Genomic DNA, 23,617 nt, shown 5'->3' on the forward strand with positions numbered 1-23,617 from the left:
ATTAAGAGGTCCTTTTTTGAGGTTTTTGTGATTTTTTTCATAATTCTTCCAAAGAAAGATATGAAATATTGGTATCATTAGAAATTGCATACCAGAAATTTTTGTGTAACTGCAAAAGTAATCGAAATTTTCTAATTTTTTACATTTTAACAGAGATGAATTCAATATAATTCGTTGAAGTTAATACATAATAATCCTCAATAAAATCTACGGAAACGTTTTTTTTTCCCCGTTTTTCAAAATTCAATCTTGATCGAACAAAAACATTGCAAAATAATGTAAACAATAACATACAAACCGTTATTAACAAAGCAAGCGTAACAAACAAGTACAGTGCGAGACAAAAATGTGTAAATGATGGTTAAATATTTAATCTTTTGGTCTAATATTTAAACTAAAATCGATATTTAAAAAAGTTTTATATTTCTTAAAAGAATATTGATAGAAGATATTTTTGAACTAAAATTAATAAAAAATCCACTTAATTATACACTCCCGCTCACTTAAATAGGTTCACTATTTTGTTTACATTCAAATTAATTTTTTGCAAAAAATAATCGACTAATTGGTTATATTAAAATTTTAATTAATAGCATAATGTCTTATGTATCACTAGATAGACAAACATTAGTGCAATACTTAATAACCGATTTTTAACAATTTTTTTTCTAAAACACTACGTTTTTGAACAATATTTTTTTGGCTCATTTGAATAGGTTCATCATCTTTAATTTACAAAAACAACAACAAAATGCATTTTTCAATAAACTTTTTTATTTTTATAAATATTTTTACAAGGTTTTAGAAAAGATTGAGTAAGAAACATATCCGCCGTTACTTGAGATAACTTCGAAAATTCGAGGTGATAAAGAGTTATTATGATTCTTAAGTAATGGCAAGGAAATTTCGGTCCAAGCCTTTTTAGTTCCTTCATTTTAGGCTTCATTTGTGTTATACTGTCTACCCGACCTATACACTTTACGAGAAAGAATATCCGAAACATTTTCAATAATAAATATGTGAGAACATTATGGAGGCTATTCCAAAATTTTTACATTCTGGCATCGAATCCATCCATTTACAGCCCTGGTGGTATGGATCGGTGCATTATATTTTTGAAATATCCACGGCAAGGGTTCAAAGACATCCGAAAATGTGAAAAAAGCTGTTTCCAGTATGGCATTATAATTATTACAATTCCTACTAGATGAAAGAAATTGAAGCTCACATGTTTCATAATACGAAATTGCCCCCCAATACATCCAACATCCTCCACAGCTATGCGGACAACTCAGGTAGAGCTCTTAATTTCAAAAATCATAAAAATAATTATTATATCGATCTGGACCTTCTAAATTAAACTTTTTTTCATCCGAAAAAACAAGATGTTGATATTGCTTTTTATAACCATGTGCTTTTATTAATTTTTTAATATTGTTAAAGCCTTGGCCCTTCTTACAATACGTTTTACTGCAGCTAGGCTTGCTGTAACACCCACTTTTTATTCAATTTTTGCTGCAGAATCACTTGACTTGGAGCAAGATTTTATGAAATCTCTGCTGTCTTCTTTTGTTATGACTCCATATGTACGTTTATTAATGTTTTCTTAATATTCAGATTGTTTTCTTATAAAATTGCGAATAACATTCTGAATTTGCCCAATTTTTTTTTGCAAATTCCTGTGATTTTGGACAGTTTCCAAAAACGCTAAAATTTTGCCATTTTATTCTTCAGTCAATGGCTTAAAAAATATATGTCTATATTCACAGACGCCAGAATATAAATAGATTTTTTCCACTGCCAGCAGTAAACTGATTTTATTCAGAATGAACCTAATCAAGTGAACCAAAAAAATATAGGTAAAAAACGTAGTATGTTACTAAAAATCAGCTATTAGGTATTTCGCTAATTTTTGTCTTACTAGTGATACCAAAGACATCATGTTATTATCTAAAATTATAAAATTACTAATTAGTCCTTTACATTTTGCAAATAATTAATTTGAATGTGAACAAAACAGTGAATCTATTTAAGTGAGCGGGAGTGTACTTCAGAATAAAAAAAAATTTAACTCATTTACACATATTTGGCGCGTAGTACTAAAGTAACATTTTTATTATAAATTAATACTTTCTAGTGCAAAAATTTTAGTATTTTGTTTCTTCTCTTTGGGTAAACGATAGTTTCAATTCTGAAAGGCATAATCTCGATCAGTTTGCAATACGCTTCTTGCGTTATGAACATCCATACATCATGGCAGTTCTCCCAGAGGTCAGTTGTGTTTTTACGTTGGTGTTCGTAATAGTAAACCCTATTTTATCATTAATTCTCAATCGGGTTTAACTCTGGCGACTGCAGGAGCCAATATAGCTATAAAATTTTAACACTTTCTGCAAAAATCTAGTGTTTTAAGCCTTATAGTTGGAGTCATTATCCAGTTGCATCATAGTGTTTTCAACGTTTTGACCCCAATCATTAAAAAAATCCCGATAAAATGGCTTCCTAATATCAGTAAACATTGCGGCATTCATGTTACTATTGATTTTATACATTTTCCGTACACTTCTGATGAAAAATATCCCTAAAATAAAAGATTTCCACCTCCAAATTTCATAATGGGCATTATGTTTCGGTCTTTTAATGGTGCATTCTTTGGCCGATCAGGTCCAAGAAGGTTAATTTGGCTATATAACATTTATAATATCGTTAAACGAAAACATTTGAAACATTTTAGGGAATTCTAATAGAAGAGCTTTAAGCTTCCTGTGAAAAGAGGCTTCATAGGACTTTCTCTAGCCTGGATAGAATTGATGGATGGCATAAAATGTATGGAATCATGAATGTCGAAATTTCTATTGATATTATCAAGGCATTTAATTCGGATATTTTTAATGATTGGGAGCGAAACGTTGAAAATACTATGATGCAACTGGATAATTACCCCAAAAATAAGGTAGAACCACTCGATTTCTTCTAAAAACTGTTAAAACTTCATTGCTACAGTGGCCACTACAGTCGACAGACTTAAACCCGATTAAGAATTCATGGTAAAATCGGGATTACAATTAAGAACACTCATGTAAAAACACAACAGACCTCTGGGAGAGCTGCCATAAAGTATGGACGTTCATAACGCAAGAAGAGTGTGACAAACTGATCGAGGTTATGCTTTTGAGAGTTGAAACTGCCGTGAACTCAAACAGAAGATACAAAATACTACGCGCCATGTTAAATGAGTTAAATTAATTTTTTTTTTTTTGAAGTATAATTGATTTTTGAATATAATGGATTTTTATTTATTTTAGTATAAAATATCTTCAATAAATGCAGCTTTTAAAAAAACATAAAACTTTTTTAAATATCGTTTTTAGTTTAATAAATATGACCGAAAGTTTAAATATTTGACCATCATTTACACATTTTTGTCTCACACTGAAGATGTTTAGGATAAATTGTGTTAATATTGTAGTTAAAATGAAAAATTTGATTTATAATAGAATGAAACCATCAAGTGTTATATACCAATGTAAAGCTAATGTGCGTATATGGATGTACATATTATGTACGTTAGATAAATATAGCTAGCACACTATTGGGGAGAAAATAGTATAAAAAATATTTAAATAAAATACAAAACATAACGAATTTCGAAAAACAGAAAAAACCATTTCGGTGAAATTATATCAGGTTTATAATGTAATCATTTCAATTGATTACATTAAATTATTCTATGTAAAAATTTTAAAAACTTAAAAATTTTTCGAAAAATTACGACATTGGAATTGTATACAAAATTGTGTTTTGTCATTGAAATCGTCTCTCAAAGACCTTTCATATGATACTAAGGCTGACTTCCAAAACGTCAGTTGCTTTGTGTACGAACAAGGTATAGTGTTTCAAAACGCCGCAGTACAAAACATTGACAATGCATACTGTTTTATGCTGTTGCTTGTTGAAATAATTTGCTAATACTACACAACCAGCAGACTTACTAAAAACAATACTTTGCATATTCAATATTTCAGAACGTGAAAATAAACAAAGCATCGTTGCAATTTTTTGAAACTACATGTGTACACGATTTAAATATCGCAGTGAAATTGTGTTTGGTACGTTTTGGAAGTCACCCTAAATTTGCATATTTATTGCAAATAAATATGATAAAAATCATAAAAACCTTAAAAAAGGACCTTTTTATCCTTTGATCCAGCTCACCAAATATTGACGTCAGGACAAAAATTTTCAGAAATGGTATCTTAGAATGAAATAAATTTTCATATTCGATGGAAACATCAGCCACTTCCATTTTGGGGCCAACCTAATGTACATAAATGTCAAAATTATGAAATTATAATGAAAAGATATATAGTAGGACCTCGATTTTCCGTGATGGTCGGGACCGGAAGCATTCTGTATAATAAATTATACCGGTTAATTGAGTGCCAATTTGGCTAGTTTTTTAATAGATATTTTTGTGAATTAATAAATGATTATGTTCTTATTAATATAAAAACTAAAGAATTCAAGGATTTTATATAAATACATGTTACAAAAATTGAAAAATAAATAATAATAATAATAATAATTTTGTCAGAAAACATGTTATGTAATTTCTAAAAATAATCGTGTAATATGAAATTCCCCTTTACGTTTTGTTCTAATTTTGTTGTTGTTGTTGTTGTAACAGGTTGGCTGTAACTGGATGTTCTTCCCTGGGGAAAAAACTTCCGGCTGATACAGCTGTTGCTGAGTTGACAATCTTTGGTCGATTGAGAATCGGGTCGATCCGGAGCGGAGATCCAATTGTCGTGGGAACGTTCTAATTTTAATTGAGCTTGGTTGATAAAAAGTAATAGAATTTTTCTTATAATCACGGATAATAGAGGTAATCATGGTTAAACGATGCAGAAAAATATAAGTCAGTCCAAAATAAAATAATTCGATGGGAAAAATTTACTTTTTCCATCCCGGAAAATTGATGTTGCCGGATAATCGAATCACGAATAATCAAGGTTCTACTTATATCGTCACCCTATATATAGGTTCCGACTTTATAGCTATCCCAGAAATATCACAATGAATGATCAAATTATACGATTCTTTGTTATATCAACGAATATTAATAAAGAACTAACATCTAATTCAATTTCAGCATACAATGTCTTTCAGGAACAAGAGGGATTAAACTTCATTTCAAAGGATTACAGCTTATATCAGGAAAATTATCAATATCACAGAATCAGAACTTTTGGAAGGGCTAAAAGATCAAAAGGTAGTTGAAATAAGAAAAATTATGATAAAAGAAAATGATAAGCTGTTTCCAACAGGAGCAACGGTAATACACTTTGATTTAATAACGAATACATCCCAAGCCCGATGAGGTGCAAAAACTCGGTCACACAAAAAATCATTGCAAAAATGTGGAACTGTGAAAAGAATGTGAAGAAATTATACACCAAGAAATGTGAAAAGAAATTCTGTGTAAATTGTAGTGTAGAAACACATGCTTCCAAATATAATTATCTTACATGAAACTCATGTTATACAGAAAAACAATTTTTACATTTTCCAAATTATAAAGTCTTCCACAAAGAATACTCAATCTGCAAATTCGGAATAGCAATATTAGTAAAAAATTTTATTAATGTTACTCATCACTTAACATCAACAGGAGACCTTCTACATCAAACTTTAATTCTATTTCGAATCCGACTAAGCTGCAATAAATGAAGACTTCTCTACGAGAATAACTCCCCGCTGTTTAAGCTCCCGGACATTTCTATAGTCTGTATGTCGCTTCTTGCACAGACCACCTGGCAAGCTCAAACAGCACTAAACTCCGATCACATACCAATATTGATCACGGTAGAAAAGCCTAGCGACTTCGTGGAGCCAGATAAGCGCACGTTCGTAAATGGCTTTACGAACTACATAGACGATTCATTTGACGACCCCACATGTGCCAGAAGATGTGAAGCAAAATTTAGGAAAACAGTCCTTCAGGCGGCAAGGCGCTTTATCCCTGCAGGAAGAATCCCGAATAGTAGACCAAATTTTCCATCTCAGTCAGCACGTTTGGCAGAATAACGCGATCACCTACGTGCATGCAATCCAGCCGACGATCATATTGAGCTGTTGACGGCAAAAATTGACTATCGTCGACGAACATCGCCGCAACAAATGGTTAGACCATCTAAATTGCTCAATTGACTCTAAATCGCTTTGATTTACTATCAAAAGTTTAGCTGGCAACAATAGAAATCAAAACCTCGCTGCTATTGAGTTTAACAATTTGCTGCATACAGATGATAAAAATGCGCAACACAATTATGCAGGCAATTTATCGAACACCCCGCCATGCAGAGCCGTACCAAAGAGTTATAGTTCGAAGAACTAAGAATATCACCCGAGACTTTCAGCCTTCACTCCCCGCGAAGTCGAGAACATAATCTCCAAATCAAAACCATCTAAAGCTCTTCGTCCGGATGGCATCTCTATGTTAATGATAACAAACTCGGTGTAGTAGTTCTGGAATATCTAACCCACCATCTGGAACTATCTCTTCACCAATTGGTGATTCCAGATATCTTGAAGGTCGACCGGGCAATCCCTTTTCTAAAACCAGACAAACCCGCTCCTTGTTATCACCTGTAGCAAAGATTTTAGAATCACTACTACTACCAAATCCGAAAAAAACATTTCCCGCTCGCCAATCACCAGCATGGATTCAGGGAAGCACATAGCACCACAACTGCTTTAACACAGATAACCTCATGGATCGCCAATGGCCTCAATCAGCATCTACCGTGTCAGCGCACCATCGTCGCCGCCCTGGATTTATCCAAGGCCTTCGATACGGTCGATCACTCGATGCTGATAAATTCAACACTGATAATTCAACACTCCCGAACGATGTCAATCGCTGGTAAGCTAACTATCTCTATGGAAAACATGCGTTTGTTGAGTTTAGAGGTCAAAAATCAAAATATCGCAAGATACAAGTAGAGGAGTATTGTCACCTTTACTCTTCAATATTTATCTTGTCAGGCTTCCAGAACCGCCCACTGATGTCTCTTTGGTAATAATTACAGATAATTGCACCGTCATTTCATCAGGTGTCAACATCGACGAATAAGCGCCAAAATCACTCAATACTTGGCCACCATTACAGACTTTTTTCAGGAACGCAAACTTAGGTTATCAGCTTCAAAATCCTCGGTATCACTTTTCACCTCTTGGACCAAAGAAGTAAGGACGGCGCTAAACATCTTCGTCGAAGACGTATTATCCCCACGGTTCAAAGCCCGAAAATATTAGGGGTAGTCTTTGACAGCCTCCTTCACTTACATCAACCAAAAGGTTCAAAACAGAAATAAGGTCCTTAAAGCTTTAGCTGGCACCTCTTGGGGTAATGATAAAGAGACGATTGTAGCGACATTTAAGGCTATTGGTCGCTCTCTTCTCAATTATGCTGCCCCAATATGGACCTCTTTCCTCAGTGATACCGAGAAATGTTGCATCAAATGGCGGTCACCTAAGCCATAAATGGCTACAGATGCAACAGAGTCCTAAATGAACACCCCCTGCGATATTGGATTGTGAGAGACAATTACTCAGGAACCATATTGGAACAATTAAGAGCCGGTTGGTGCAGTTTCCTCAACTGTTGCCGTGAACGAATCGTTCCAATTGTCCCGCTAGGTCTACAAATTTGCGCCCCATAAACCTTAGGGTTAAGACTGACTGAGGTGGCGCAGCTCCCCCTTCAATCACAAACTCAAATAATTAAGTTTTTATTATTCTAAAAGTATTTAGTACTCCGACGAGTTAAGGGACGGACCTCAACCACATGAAACAGTATGAATCCTGATGAGATGACAACAGCACCGAGAAATTCCGTGAAGTAAAAGGTCTACTAAATCAGTACTAGTCTCCTGTCGGGCAGAGGAGTCTTTCCCGATCGTTCACCAATTACATCAGTTCCATTCTAAGACCATAAAGAGCGATCTACGGAATTACAGGCAACTACCAAGTGTCAACCTGAAAATTCCCCAAGAGATACTCAACGGATTCAGGAATCCCGCATAAGTTGCTTTGTCACATCACCCAGTTTGGTATTTGGATATATCAGTCCTTAAACCAACATTCTCTCCCCGCGACTTTGTGTATAAACCACAACCACTACGTGGATCCCGATGGAACCTCAACCAATTGACCGGTCAGGATAGGTCCTGTGGGCAACCGGCCACCCGTAGTGCCAGATTATATGGTACTCTGGTTAGACCCCATGTCAAATCATTCCAAGGAAAGGCCGAGGATACATTTGATCATCACCAGTTTATAGTCCCGGCAGACTAGAGGTATTGGAAGCACATCTATACCCTGGGATTGCAATACACCAAGATTTTCATCTTGGAAACATTCCCCAGGGGGGAGCGACGCAGGAGTATAAAGCTCTTCTTGACAATGATTCTTAAAAGTTATCGGAGTTGCCACATGGTCAGAAGGTTGTAGGATGTAATCGGGTTTATGCCATAAAGAAGAACAAGGCTAAAGGCTATGCACAAACATATGGCATAAACTATACCAAGACTTTTTCGTCTGTTGTACGATACGAGACCCTTGCAGCGGAATATGAGCTACATCTATGTACATCAACTGGATGTATCCACGGCGCACACGGGGCCACAGAAATTGATTTTTGGCCAAAAGTCATTTTTGGAAATTCGCATAAACCATTCACACCAATATGTTGAACACACTTTGAAGCAGGTTTCGTGAAAATTTTATTTAAATTTATTCGCTCAATTTTCATAGGTAGCTCTTTAAAGTTAAAAAACAAATATTTAAAAATGTATATTGGTGCATGTAATTTTGGATTTTTCTAGAAAAAAATTACCTTTTACTTTTGCTAATTTATTGCTAAGTTATTACTCATTACAATTGCATTATAAGAATTTTTGTAGATTTTTGTATATTTTTTCCGCCATATTGGATTCAGTTTGTTAAATTTTGAAAATTTTAATTCGCATTCATAATCAGTAACTAAAGAACTACAAAATGTGTTCATTAAAAATTCCATTAGGAATATGTTTAAAATTTTTGACCACCATTTTGGATCCGCTATTTTAAGTTTTTAATTTTTTCTCACAAAATCTTAATCAGCGTTCCTAAAAAGCTTATATGTGATATTTATTTATTATGTAGATCCAATGCTCTAATTATGGCCAAAAATCAATATCTCTGACCCTGTGTGAGGCGTATCTAAATAGTGATTTGAGAGATGAAGGCTTTATACGGACTCAACAAGCAATCCGGCCGTCAGTGTAACCTCCCTCGGGGCATGTTACCTTTGTGAAATTTCCACTTTGGTGTTATTGCAATATCCCGGGGAAAAGAGGTGCTACCAATACCTCTAGTCTGCCGGGACTATAAACTGTTGATGATCTAATGTATCCTCGGCATTTCCTTGGAATGATTTGAAATGGGGTCTAACTAGAGTACCACATAATCTGGCACTACGGGTGGCCAGTTGCCCGCAGGACTTGTCCTGCCTAGTCAGTTGGTTGAGGTTCTTTCGGGATTCTCGTAGTGGCTGTGGTTTATACCCAAATTTGCGGGGAGAGAATAATGGTTCAAGGACTGTTATATCCAAATGACATATATGTCTGGATTATCTCTCCGGTGCTGTTGTCATCTCAACAGATGTCACTGGGTGATGTGACAGTGCAACTTATGCTGGATTCCTGAACCCGTTGAGTATCTCTTACTCTTCTTGTAGTAGGACGCCAGTATAGGTTGGAGACTTTTCAGGTTGATACTTGGTGGTTGCCTGTCATTCCGTAGATCGTTCTTTATGGTCTGAGAATGGAACTGAATATTACGTTACGTCCCCTGTACAATACATGAATCGTTTCTATTATTTTTTCCAGTACCTATAATACTAAATATGCTTATATATATATATAAATGAATGTGTGTTTATTTGTTTGTAGGTTTGTTTGTTTGTTTGTTTGAAGTCTATATACGGCTAAACGGCTGGACAGATTTTCTTGAAATTTTAACAGTACCTTCTTGTATATCTGGGAGGAACTATAGGTTACTTTTTATTTTAAAATTTCAAGTAGGCGAAGTGCCACGCCTACTTATTACATAACTATTAAAAGTCATATATCTTGGAAACTGGTACAATTAGAGTTCTCAAATTTTGCACGGACAACTTTGACATCCATAAGAATATTTTTGGACAAAATGGGCGTAACGACTATAGTGGGCATGGCACCTTCCATATTAAGAAAATATTAGATCAGTATACCTCGGAAAATGTAACAGTTAGAGCCCTTAAATTTGGTCGGGTCATATTCATCTGAACATTTTGGGAGAAAAAAGGGGACTTTCATCAGGAGTGGCTTAGAACCCCCATATGAATTATATAGAAAAATGTTTATATCTGAGATACTGTTGAAGCTAGAATCTTCAAATTTTACATAAAGAACTTTGACATTCATGTGAACATTTAGAAAAAAATGAACGGACTTTCAATGGGGGGATTGGCCCCTCCCATTTTTCATAGCTTACATTAAAATCCTTATTAGCGCTCGGAAAAATTGGCGGACTTGCAATAATTTGAGTGGTAATTCCTATGTGTAAGTGGGTTTTTTTGCTTTTAGGGTAGCAAAGTACACTGGGTATAGCTAGTATACCAATAATATATACAAATAAGTTAAAACAAGTATAAAATGTAAATTACGGATGAAAGTAGACTTAAATAGCTTAAATTTGAGTATTAATCATGAAATTCTAACGGGTAGGTTTGCAATGACAATAAATTTTTTACCGGAAATATAAGCGTTTCTATTATTTTTTCCGTCAATGTATATGGATGGATTTAGGTATGATCTCCGTAATAAAAATGACCAAAACAATTTTTGTAATGATTCAATATGGTCACTATGGATACTATAATAAGGGTCCCAAATGATTTAACCATATTCGAGAATAGATCTTATTAGTTGTACTGTTGTTTTGTTATTGATAAATAAGTAAATTCCTTAGACCATCGTTTAATAAAAACGAGAACGCCACGAGCTTTATTAGTACACATCGTTTCTATTGTTTTTTCCAATGCCAAATTTTTTTAAATACACATAAAAAAATAATACATAACTGGAATGAATTTTGTAATAAATTAAATGAATCGAACATGACTTTTTTCCCAAATCATTTTCATTCAGAATATTAAAAGTTCATAAAATGTATGAATTTGTACATAAAATATTTTTTTGGTTTTTTTACTCATTTTCATTGATTTTCATAAAAAAATGCAATAAATATCCGTTAGCTATTAATATCTTCCTTTTTTAGAAAATAATCACATATTAGCGAATTTTTATGATAAATAAATAAAAATATTGGAAAACAAAATATGTATGAAATAGAAAACATCAGCAAATATAGCTAAAGATCCATTCTTCAGAAACTGCTGCAAGTTACCCGCATATTTCATTGTTTTCAATCTAAAAATCATAAAGAAATAAAAAATTTTACAAAGAAAATTTTAAAAACTGTTTAACAAATAGAAAAATATAAAGAAAATTTTTAATATTTTTTGTCAAGGATTATTTATGGCTTTAAGGATTATGTTTACAAATATAAATATTAAAAAATTCATACAATTCAATTTAGGAACTTATTCTTAAATACACAAGTCAACGAAATCGAACTTTTTGCGGGCCTTTTAAATAAAAATAGCTAATTTCTATGTATTTTCACCCGCAGAATTCAAAAATCGTTATTAAAATTTTCGGTTAGTTATTGCGATTTTTGTACAAACATTGTTTACGCCATTTTTTGGAAGAGTTTACTTAATTTAGCAGAACTCGAGCTAAATTCCAGAGTTTTTTTTAACAACATGAAAATCGACACAAAATTATCTTTCTAAAGAGTATAATCATAATGACAGTTATTGCAGTATAACTAGATTGCCTTGCAAGGAAGTTGAAAATTTACTCTTTTTTTGTTTTATCCTTATAACAATAATTTGGGCTAAATTTATTTGAGTTTTTCCATAAAGTACTACCAACACATACCAATAATACCATTTTTCGGTTAAAATTGGAAATTCGTTAAAAACGTAGTGAAATATTTCGGATTGAATTCAACTTTTGTTTGTTATTTTTACATACTCATGAATTCAAAATAATACACAATTCGTGTGCCGTAACGTCGGTGCCGTAACGTCGTATATCGCAAGTTTTCGATATTTTTTGTTTTTGTGTAAAAAAATTTTGTCTGCGTAATATTAATGACATATGATTATACAACAATACGATACCGATAGTGAATTGAATAAATGCAATGTCCTTTCTTTTAAAAAATATAGTTGTTGATGTTTGTAGGTGCTTGTCATCATGTTTGTGAGCAATAAGATATTGCTTCCACAGTTTCATATTTTTATATATATTTTATGTATCATGATGTAAGAAGAACAAATATTGTTAAAAGTAAAAAAAACACATTAACCAAAAATCAAGTATTTATTTCAAAATATTTCACAAAATTTTTAACGAATTTCCAATCGTTATTTAAAAATGTTGTTATTGTTATGTGTTGGTACTATATTGTAAAAAGAAATCACACTCGTTTACCTTAATTTAAAGTTATAAGGATAAAACAAAAAAAGTACAATTTTCAACATCGCTGCAGGACATCCAAGGTATCCTCCAATAACTGCCATCATGATTATACTCTAATGATAGATAATTTTATGTAGATGTTGCACACAGTGTAAAATTGACAAAATTTTGTGCTTCTTACTGATGAGGGTGCTAGGTAACCGGGAAGCTAAATCATCGTGCTCACTGTCATGTTTACTGAAAGATTTAGAGAGAACAAAAAGCACATACACATATATATGGTACATTCCTATAGGAATATACGTGTACATTGTTGTTATTTATTCGGGAAAACACATTCAGGTTAAATAATATCAAAAACTAAAAGAAGTTTTGTTTCTATACAATTTATGTGCATATAACCTGTGGAAAAGCAAATGTTACCGATTGTGTTATTGTAGGGTAAGAATACGTGCGTAGAAATAAAACTATATTTATTCGCACCGAATTAGAATGTTATTTTTTAGACTATTCGATTATGTATATACATACATATGTACTTATATTCATACATATGCACTGTAAACTAGAAACTAATTAAAAAGCTAAGAAAATGAAACATTTTATCACTTTTTAAATTAGTTTCGATTATAAATCTTTGATCTCATTTGTAATATCGAAATTATCTAGGTCCTTATTCTAAAACGATCTATACATGTCTGTCTGTCAGTCAGTCTGTTTGTCTCTTAAAAGAACAATAGAGCCTAAACTATTGTTGCAGTTTGATTGGTATTAAAAATGGAACCAAAATTTCATATGAATCGGCAAATTGAAATTTGTAAGTATTTTAAGTGCCGGTCCACACACGGAAACTTTAGTTGAGAAACTTTTTCTTAACTCTCTTTTAATGTTTCTTTAATGTCTACACATAGAAACTTTTGTTTCAGAAACTACGTGTTAATTGCATTGATTTGTTTTTGTACGAATGAGAAGAATAACAAAACAAAACAAGTTTCCGAGTACGAGAAACTCCGTACCGCGAGAGAGATGGATGCTATTTCTTTCTCTTTCTCTCTCACGCCAAATCAAAAGTTTCCCAAAAATAGTTTCCTAGTGTGGACCGGCAGTAAGTATATTTATTATCTTTATATTTATATATATTTTTTATTTTTTTAGAAACTGTAATTTTACTGATTCGATAAAATTCATTTTGATTTCGATACACATTTAAAACGAAATTTTGATCACATTGGATCATAATATGATCATGTATAACAATGTTATGATAAATACAAAAATATGATGAAATATTTTGACGGTATTATATCATTGTCAATAAATTGTTTAAAAACCAAAAACAAAAGTATTAAGATATATGCATTTCACAAAAATGGTTTGTTTTTAGAAATTTATCACTCTCTGGATTTCGGAATTAGTTGATAATTGACCCAATTGCCAATTAAAGACCCTCTTTAAATGTTATAAATTTGTTACTTTTTAATCATAAATGCATTTTTCATTTAAGAAAAAAAGTTCGTATTCACCGAACTTTCAAAACCGAACAAAGTTCGGGTTCGGCCGAACTTTCAAATTTACCGAAGTTCGCTGTTCGGTACCGAACGAAATTTTGAGTTCGGTCGGACTCTACAGTTCAATTATGAACTTTTGTCTCTATTTTTGTATAGAATGAAGTTGTATTAACACGATTTTTTTGGTTTAGTATTTATTATTTTGTTTAGTATTTATTTTAAACCTCTAGATATATTTGAAATTCATCGAAAACATAAATTTGAGTTATTAAAAAAATAAAGCAATATTATAGTTATAAATTACTACCCAAAGTTTAGTTTTTAATATCCAACATTTAACCATATTTGCAAAATTTTGGAATATTTAAAGAAAATACCCCTTAAATAGTTAGTTTTCCCGAAAATCGCAAAAATTCGCAAAATATTACCACTTGGAATAAAATCGCACTATTTCGGACAAATAGCTTTTTAAAGTTTCATACTGGGAAGAGGTCGGACTTTTTTTTAAAGCTTATATGAAGTTGGTGATCGTAAAGATTTAAGAAGTTATACCAAACATCCATGTTTTACGTACCACCGCATTGGTTTTGGTCAGCTTTTTACGTTAATTACTAAAGTACTTTATTTCATTTACAAGATCAATTTTATAATTTGTTTTTTCGTTTAAGTTGAAAAAATGATCTGAAAATATCTGTATTTCGAATTACATTTAAATTTTTTTTATGAATAAGTGGCTTATTATTAAAGAATAATTTAGTGTTGATGGAAACAAAATGCAGTTTATATAGCTTCGAAGTACTGCATTGAAAAATTTGTTAAAATGCGACATCAAATAAATAGTTTTGGCCAAAAAAGTGGTCGTCTGATCCATAGTGCATAGTAACCAAATGTAAATATAATTTGCAGAAAAATTTGTTTTAAAATAATGCTTTAAAAATTACTACTAAATTTTAACATTTAATTATGGTATTTAATTAATGTATGTAATAATTAAGTGATTATTTTCATAATTTGCTTGTTTTATATCTCTAAATATGTAATTCAAAAAATTTATATAATAAAGGTTTTTTATTTCGGTGCGAATCGATATAGTTTCATTTCTACAACAATAAAACACGTGTTCTTACCCTACAATAACACAAACGGTAACATTTCTTTTCCACAGTTTATTTGCACATAAATTTTGTGAAAACAAGATTTCTTTTAGTTTGTTTGTTTTTGATTCGGCAATATACAAATTTGACACTGGCAGTACAATGTATGGCGGTAGAACATCTTTATATATTTATAGTCGTTGTTACCATGTTGTTAAACAATACAGTAAATATTGGTTCGGTTCTAAGAAATTATATAAAAAATACTAAAAAATGTCTTAAATAACGTTTTTACAAAAACCACAATATCTCGAAAACTAGAGCTAAACCGGAAATTTTCATAACAATTTTTAAACTCAGCGGGTGGAAATACATAGGAATCAGCGAATCAGTGATATTATTAACTTTAGTCAATGAAAGCAGTTCATAATACACTCCCGCTCACTTAAATAGGTTCAGGGTTTTGTTTACATTAAAATTCATTTTTTGCAAAAACTAATGAACTAATTAATAATATTAACATTTTAAATAATAACATGATGTCTTAGGTATCACTAGTGAGACAAAAATTAGCGCAATACGTAATAGCGGATTTTTAATATTTTTTTCTAACATACTACGTTTTTATACTCTACACCACTTTAGTGGGGAGGGTATATTGGGTTTGTGCTGATGTTTGTAACATACAAAAATCTTCGTCCTATACCCACCTTAAAGTATACCAATCGGCTTAAAATCGTTTTCTGAGTCGATTAAGCTATGTCCGTCCGCCCGTCCGTCTGGCTGGCTGACTGTCCATGTAAACCTTGTGCGCAAGGTACAGATTTTCGCAATTTTCAAGATAATTGGATGAAATTTGGCACACACGCTTTCTTTGGCCCAAGGACGAAGCCTATTGAAAATGGTTATAATCGGTCCATTATTTCACCTAGTCCCCATACACAGATCCCCCCGAAAAGGGCTTCTGAGCTCATAATTATGTTAAATAAGTTTTATACAAGCCTTGATGACCTTACCAAATTTCATAGAGATCGGGACTCATTTTACCCTAGCTCCCATACAAAGTCCCCTTCAGAAAATTACTTGAATGTCCAAAATTAACTTATAAACACAAATATCGCGATGAAATTCAGCACAATAAAATATTATGTAAATATAAATATATTCACAAAATTTTATCGGGCTTGGTCCATATTTGCCCCTAGCTCCCATATAAAACCTGTTTCAGAAAATTAGTTTTTCATTCATAAATTGCTTACATGTATCGGAACAATTACTTGAATGTCCAAAATTAACTTATAAACACAAATATCGCGATGAAATTCAGCACAATAAAATATTATGTATATATTAATATATTCACAAAATTTTATCAGGCTTGGTCCATATTAGCCCCTAGCCCCCATATAAAGCCTCTTTCAGAAAATTAGTTTTTCATCCACAAATTGCTTAAATGTATCGGAACAAGGTAATAGAACATAAATGCTTTATTATGAAAAATAAATCACATTTAATATTCATAACTGGTGTAGGGTATCATATGGTCGGTCACGCCCGACTATACTTTCTTACTTATTTAGCTATATTTTTTTTTGGCTCACTTGATTAGGTTCAATCAGAATAAAATCAGTTTACTGCTGGCAGTGAATAAAATCCATTCATATTCTAGTGTCTGTGAATATAGACAATATATTTTTTAACAAATAGGTTGCGGTAAGCCATTAACTAAAGAATAAAATTACAAAATTCAAGCGTTTTTGGAAACTGTCCAAAATCACAGGAATTTGGCAAACAAAATTGGGCAAATTCAGAATGTTATTTGCAATTTTATAAGAAAACAGTTGGAATATTGAGAAAACATAAATGGAACTACATATAGAGTCAAAACAAAAGCGGTCAGAAGAGATTTCATAAAATTTGCCTCCAAGTCAAGTGATTCTGTAGCAAAAATTAGAGACAAAGTGGGTGTTACAGCAAGCCTACCTACAGTAAAACGAATTGTAAGAAGGGCCAAGGCTTTAGAAATATTAAAAAATTAATAAAAGCCACTCCAATTGCCACTCGTAAAGAGAAATCCTCTTCAGTTTGCACGTGAACACATGGTTATAAAAATCATCAACATCTTGTTGATGGATGGATGGATGGATGGATGAAAGAATGTTTAATTTAGAAGGTCCAGATCGATATAATAATTATTTTTGAAAGGAAGAGCTCTACCTGAGTCGTTTGCATAGCTGTGGAGGATGTGGGATGTAGTGGGGGGCAATTTCGTATTATGAAACATGTGAGCTTAAATTTCTTTCATCTAGTAAGAATTGTAATAATTATAATGCCATACTGGAAACAGCTTTTTTCACATTTTCGGATATTCTTGAACCATTGTCGTGGATGTTTCAAAAATATAATGCCCCGATCCATACCGCCAGGGCTGTAAAAGGGTGGATTCGAAGCCAGAATGTAAACATTTTGGAGTGGCCTCCATAATCTTCTCTCTTATTTATTATTGAAAAGGTTTTGGATATTATTTCTCGTAATGTGTATAAGTCGGGCAGACAGTATGACACAAAAGAAGCCTAAATTGAAGGAACTGAAAAGGCTTAGACCGAAATTTCCTTGCCATTACTTAAGAATCTTTATAACTCTTTATCACCTCGAATTTTCGGAGTTATATCAAGTAACGGCCGATATGTTCCTTAGTAAATCTTTTCTAAAATCTTGTAAAAATGTTTATAAAAATAAAAAAGTTTCATGAAAAATGAAATTTGTTGTTGTTTTTGTCAATTAAATATAATGAACCTATTCAAATGAGCCAAAAAAATTTTGTTCAAAAACGTAGTATTTTAGAAAAAAAAAATATTAAAAATCGGTTATTAAGTATTGCACTAATGTTTGTCTATCTAGTGATATATAAGACATCATGGTATTAATTAAAATTATAATATAACCAATTAGTCCATTATTTTTAGCAAAAAAATTAATTTGAATGTAAACAAAACAATGAACGTATTTAAGGGAGCGGGAGTGTATTTATGTTGAAACATTTTTCTGTGTACCAATAAAATACAATGGAGCAAAAAACATATAAAATATTTTATTTAATTTAAGCTACAAATCGTCAAATTCTAACGGAATCTATCTTTGTTTGATGGTGGTTCGTGTAACCCCTCCGATGACATCCAGGTAGGAACTGCTTTGATAACATACCCAGCAAAAAATAATTGATGTCATACTTAACGAACTACATCTTAATCACATCTAAAAATGCGATTACATATTTATCACTTTTATAAACCAATTATTTCCTTACAAATTAAAACCCAGTTAAAAGTGAGGAAAGAGATGTGGAAAAGTCATTACAAATAACATATTTGAAGTACATCAAGGTTTGGTGAAAAAGCAGTGAAATTTACATAAGCGTGTCACTACGAGAATGTGTTTTATTTTTGACATCCAAATATCGGATTTTTACTGCTTCTAAAAATAAGATTATATATAGTTCAAAGTTGCCAAAAATGAACAGCATTCCTGCAATGACACGCTAATGTAAAATTCATAGGTTTTACACCCGAATTTGAAGCACTTCGAGTTACTAGTTCTGATGAAAATACTACACACACTTTTTTGCTGGGTAATGTTACGTTCCTTTACAGAAAGAATCTTCATTTCGTGCAACTGTTCTTCTCACGTTATTTAAATTTCTTCGCCATCGATTGTCACATCCAGTTCTAGCTCTACATCCTTTTGTAGTGAAGAGAGTTACTGAGGATTTTGTTGGTGATACCCAGCAAAAAATAATTGATGTCATACTTTACAAACTATGTACATCTTAATCACATCTAAAAATGCAATAACATATTTTTCGCTTTTATAAACCAAATGTTTCATTACAAATTATACCCAGTTAAAGGTGAGGAATGAGATGTAAAAAAGTCACTACAAATAACATATTCGAAGTGCATCAAATTTTGGTGAAAAACTAATGAAATTTACTTAAGCCTGTCATTGAAAGAATGTGGTTTACTTTTGACATCCAAATATCGGGTTTTTACTGCTTATAAAAATAAGATTGGATGTAGTTCAAAGTTGTCAAAAATGAACAACATCCCTCCAATGACACGCTAATGTAAAATTCATAGGTTTTTCACCCGAATTTGAATCACTTCGGGTTACTAGTTGTGATGAAAATACTACATCTTTTTCCAAACTTTTTTGCTAGGTATTTTTAAATTTCTCTTTTGAAAGAAGATGGAAAGATCACAGAAGAAAGATCCACAAATGACTGTCGTCCACCCATATAATTAACAAAGTTTTTCATTGTGTTTTAGAATATATCTAAAGAGAGTGGCGTGATTGACCGTATCAAAGGTCGTTATATATCAAGTGCCACAAGATTGGTCTGTATGATTTTCCCTGGATTTAGCAAATTAAAACCCATAATCATTTTCTAAACCTCAGGTATTATTAGGGTAGATAGCTCTACTCCCACACATGATCTACATGATTTTCCCTAGACAGCACTTTTCCCTGGAACAACCATACCCAGACCTCAGGTATTATTAGGATTGATTTCGTCGTGTTGAGGACTTTTGTGAGATACGCAACTCCAAATGAACATCAACATGGATATACCGCGTGGAACAATAGCTTTCGATGATGACCTTCATAACCTCGCCCTTTGTAAAAGCATATGGAATGTCATTGACTCGATGATCGTGTACCTTCCTAACGATATTTCATTTCGCCTTGTCTCTGCCGGTGTGCTCTATAAAGTGCAAAACTAGAGTTGTCGATCTGTTCCGAAAATGCTTTACCCCTCAGATCATTCCCGAGATTCGAGTACCAGATTTCCTGATAAGCATTAAAATCTACCATCACAGCCCGGCTATCACCTTTCAATACCAATATCGTCACCTAAAACGCAAACGGCCATAACTAACCAAAATTTCAAAATCGATTTTATTGTTGATTCTAATGTATTGCATCAAAACAAATGTCCACAAAATTGGACTCTTCAGACCAAAATTAGCGATTTTATTGACAAAAAACAAAAGGTTTTATCAACAAAAACATTTAAATATTAAAGGTAAAAAGTCCAATTTATCAATTTTTATATACGCCATTGTCAACTATAAGTCTGTTCGTTTACAAACAATTTTTTACTAGTTTTACCATTTTTTACTATTTTTTTAAGTTTTCTGTTTTTGTACACAAAAAATTTTAAAATATATGTAGTTAGCTCTTTGAAATAAAATATTTTTCTCTTTTACTATTTTAGCATGAATATTTTTATCGAGTAAAAAGTAGTAAAACAAAATTTGTTCTGTATTGATTTGTTCGGAAAAAAATCCATACAATTTGTTTTAAATTTTTAAATATAATGACAATGAAACAAAATTTATTTGAATTTCGTCGTTTACTTTTTCTCCACCTGTAAAATTTTTAAAATGTTAGATAGGCCCGTTTGCGTTTTAGGTGACGGTATGTAGAAACCATTTGTTGTATCGTATGAAATCTTACAAACCAAAATTTTATCATTATTGTTATTTGTAAAATAGGCTTATTAGACTTTTAATGTAATTAAACGAAAAGTATATCAAATATTTTTTATATTTATTTTTAGTTTATATGTATATAACACCCTGTAAAAATTTTGAAAAAAAATATAGAAAGGTGATTATTTTAAATATTTATATGTATTGTATGATGCTAATATTGGCATCAAATGAAAGATGCGAAGCTGTGCATTAAGATGTCCCGTGGACCACTATTTTCTAGGAATACCTCTCAAACGATGAGTATATGTACTAAACACTATAGTTCAAACTACCAGTTTTCCTGTGCGAAATTAAAATTTTGGAACAGTGAATATAATTTATTTTTTGATATCACACTATTAACATAAATTGGATGAAATGTAAATAAATTCTATTTGCCCAAAGTTTTAGGGACCCAGCATATAGACACTGTTGCCAGATTTGCCAGATCATTGAAACATATTTAAGATATAAGGCGGCGCTTATAGAAGAATGGTTCTTTACTTTTGTATACTGTATACTGGACACATTGGAAGGTTATACACAATCACATACCAGACACATAATATGTCGGAAACTTTGAAACGCTGATCCCAGATAGAAAGTCTTGATCAAGAGGAAAACTAGAGCGTTGTTACACGAATGGCTCTAAATTTGGGGACAAAGTGGGCCTGGGGCTTTATATTGAAATATACCACCGTTCACCTAATCATAACACAAGCTTCCAGGCAGAAGTCCGGCAATTAGAGCGATATCAGGTGATATAATTAAATCTAAGACCGTATTGAATTGTAAGAAAGCTTTAACTGAATATTCTTCCAAAAGGTAAGGTTTACATCATATGGGTAGCAAAGATGGGGGTAGTGCACTAAATATTTAGTTAAATCAATTTTTCACTAGCACTAAATATTATTTCAAAAAATATATTTTTCACTAATTTTCATCAGATTAGTGGTATTGAAGCTCATATTTTTAGCACTAATATTTTTTAGTGAGAATTGTAGAAAAAAGCACTCAAATAGTTAAAAATTTGAACAGTCACTAACAAAAAAAGGCTGCAATAATTTTCTTTGCACTATTTTTTTTTTTTTTAATGAAAATTAAAGAATTCTTAAGACAATAAATGACTATTTTTTTTTTAAAGATACATCTATTAAAACGGAAAATACAGATTTTGATAGTGATGACACTATAATGGACCCTACATAAGCAGTTACTCCAAAAACATTTCACCTGAATTCCAAAACTGTTCCAGTAGAACGATTATTTTCTTTTAACGGTATGGTGGACTCTCCTCGGAGAAATAAATTAATGTATCTCGATTGCCACTTCAGCTGCGTTGCCAGTTGCCAAAATGATGTGGTTACAGGATGTTTTTATTAAGCAATAGCTTGGAAACTTTGTAAATAATGAAAGTTTTATCCATTGACTTGAATGAAATCATGACTTGAACCATTTCTAGACTGACCTATTAACTTAAACTTTCAATTTAGTGAAAAAAATAGGGCAGGAATATTTTTTTAACTAATAATTTAGTGTAGAAAAAATATTTCACTAGGCTGTAAAAACAAATATTTTATCTATTTTTAAAATATTTTTAGTTAAAAATTGTAAATATCACTATCACTATTGTTGAGTGAGGCTTATATTTTTTAATTCATCACTAAATTTAAATAAAAGTAGTGAATAATTTTGAACTACCACTAATAAATATTTTTTAATTCATCACTAAACTTAAATAAAAGTAGTGAATAATTTTGAACTACCACTAATAATTAGTGACAGTTAAAAATTAGTGCACTACCCCCATCTCTGATGGGTAGCATGCCTCTCGGACGTATTCGGCAACGAAAGGGCGAATGTAATACTGACGAACGCAAAACCGTTCGCGGCAACAAAAAATGAATTAAAAATATGGATGTGAGAATTCCATAAGTCCTCTTGGAATAATGAATCGGCGGGTAGAACCACAAAGATCCTATGGGGTGACCCTGATGAGAGCAAAACGAGAAGTCTCCTCAAAATGAGCAAGTCCGAGGTTAGTATGATTGTACATACGTATTCTGAGTGGACGCACAGAATAACGACCACATCTATACAAAATTGGAAGTGCGGATTCAGACGACTGTAGAGCATGTGGAGAGGACAGAGAAACTTTGGAGCATTTTCTATGCCACTATCAGGCATTCGTCAAAGTTAGATCCAACTATCTTGGAAGTGATGGTTATTCCGGCAACAACATTCCTGACTGAATGAAAAATTCTTACGAATTTCGTCCAGGAAACTGAGTTTCTGAACATTCAAAATTAATACATTTATTGTAAATTTTTTTCATGAAAAGCAGCACACAACAGTCCCGATAGTGGCCTAGGTGTATTTCAAACAACCAAAAATTTTAAAATCGACTTTTTGGTTGAAAATGGTCCATTACATCGAAATACATGTTGTTGCTAATTTTTATAACTTTATTGTCAAAAACATCAATTTTATTAACATGAAATTCAAAATTGATTAAAATGTCTCGATAGTTAAACTAATGAATAAAATATTGGTAGAAATGCTATCTAATATGTTTATTATCTATTACAAATAGTTTTGACGATTTAATGACGATTTTCAAAAATCAATTGACGATTTTGACGACTTTTTCCTCGAAATTTGACGATTTTGCACCCAAATCATATGGCAACTATACGGTATAGAGCCTATTTGTCTAATCGCTCAGAGAGTAACTGGAGAGATTTCTGTAAAATTCGAAATAAGGCCAAGAATGTTATTCGTAGAGTAAATAGGTTACATTTTTCTAAAGCTTTTTTGGGGGCTTGATTCATCTGCTCTTTGGACGG

This window comes from Lucilia sericata, unplaced genomic scaffold (assembly GCF_015586225.1).
Source record: "Lucilia sericata isolate MDLA Ls3-8-SP2 unplaced genomic scaffold, ASM1558622v1 Contig000188F_arrow, whole genome shotgun sequence".
NCBI classification, from domain to species: Eukaryota; Metazoa; Arthropoda; class Insecta; order Diptera; family Calliphoridae; genus Lucilia; species Lucilia sericata.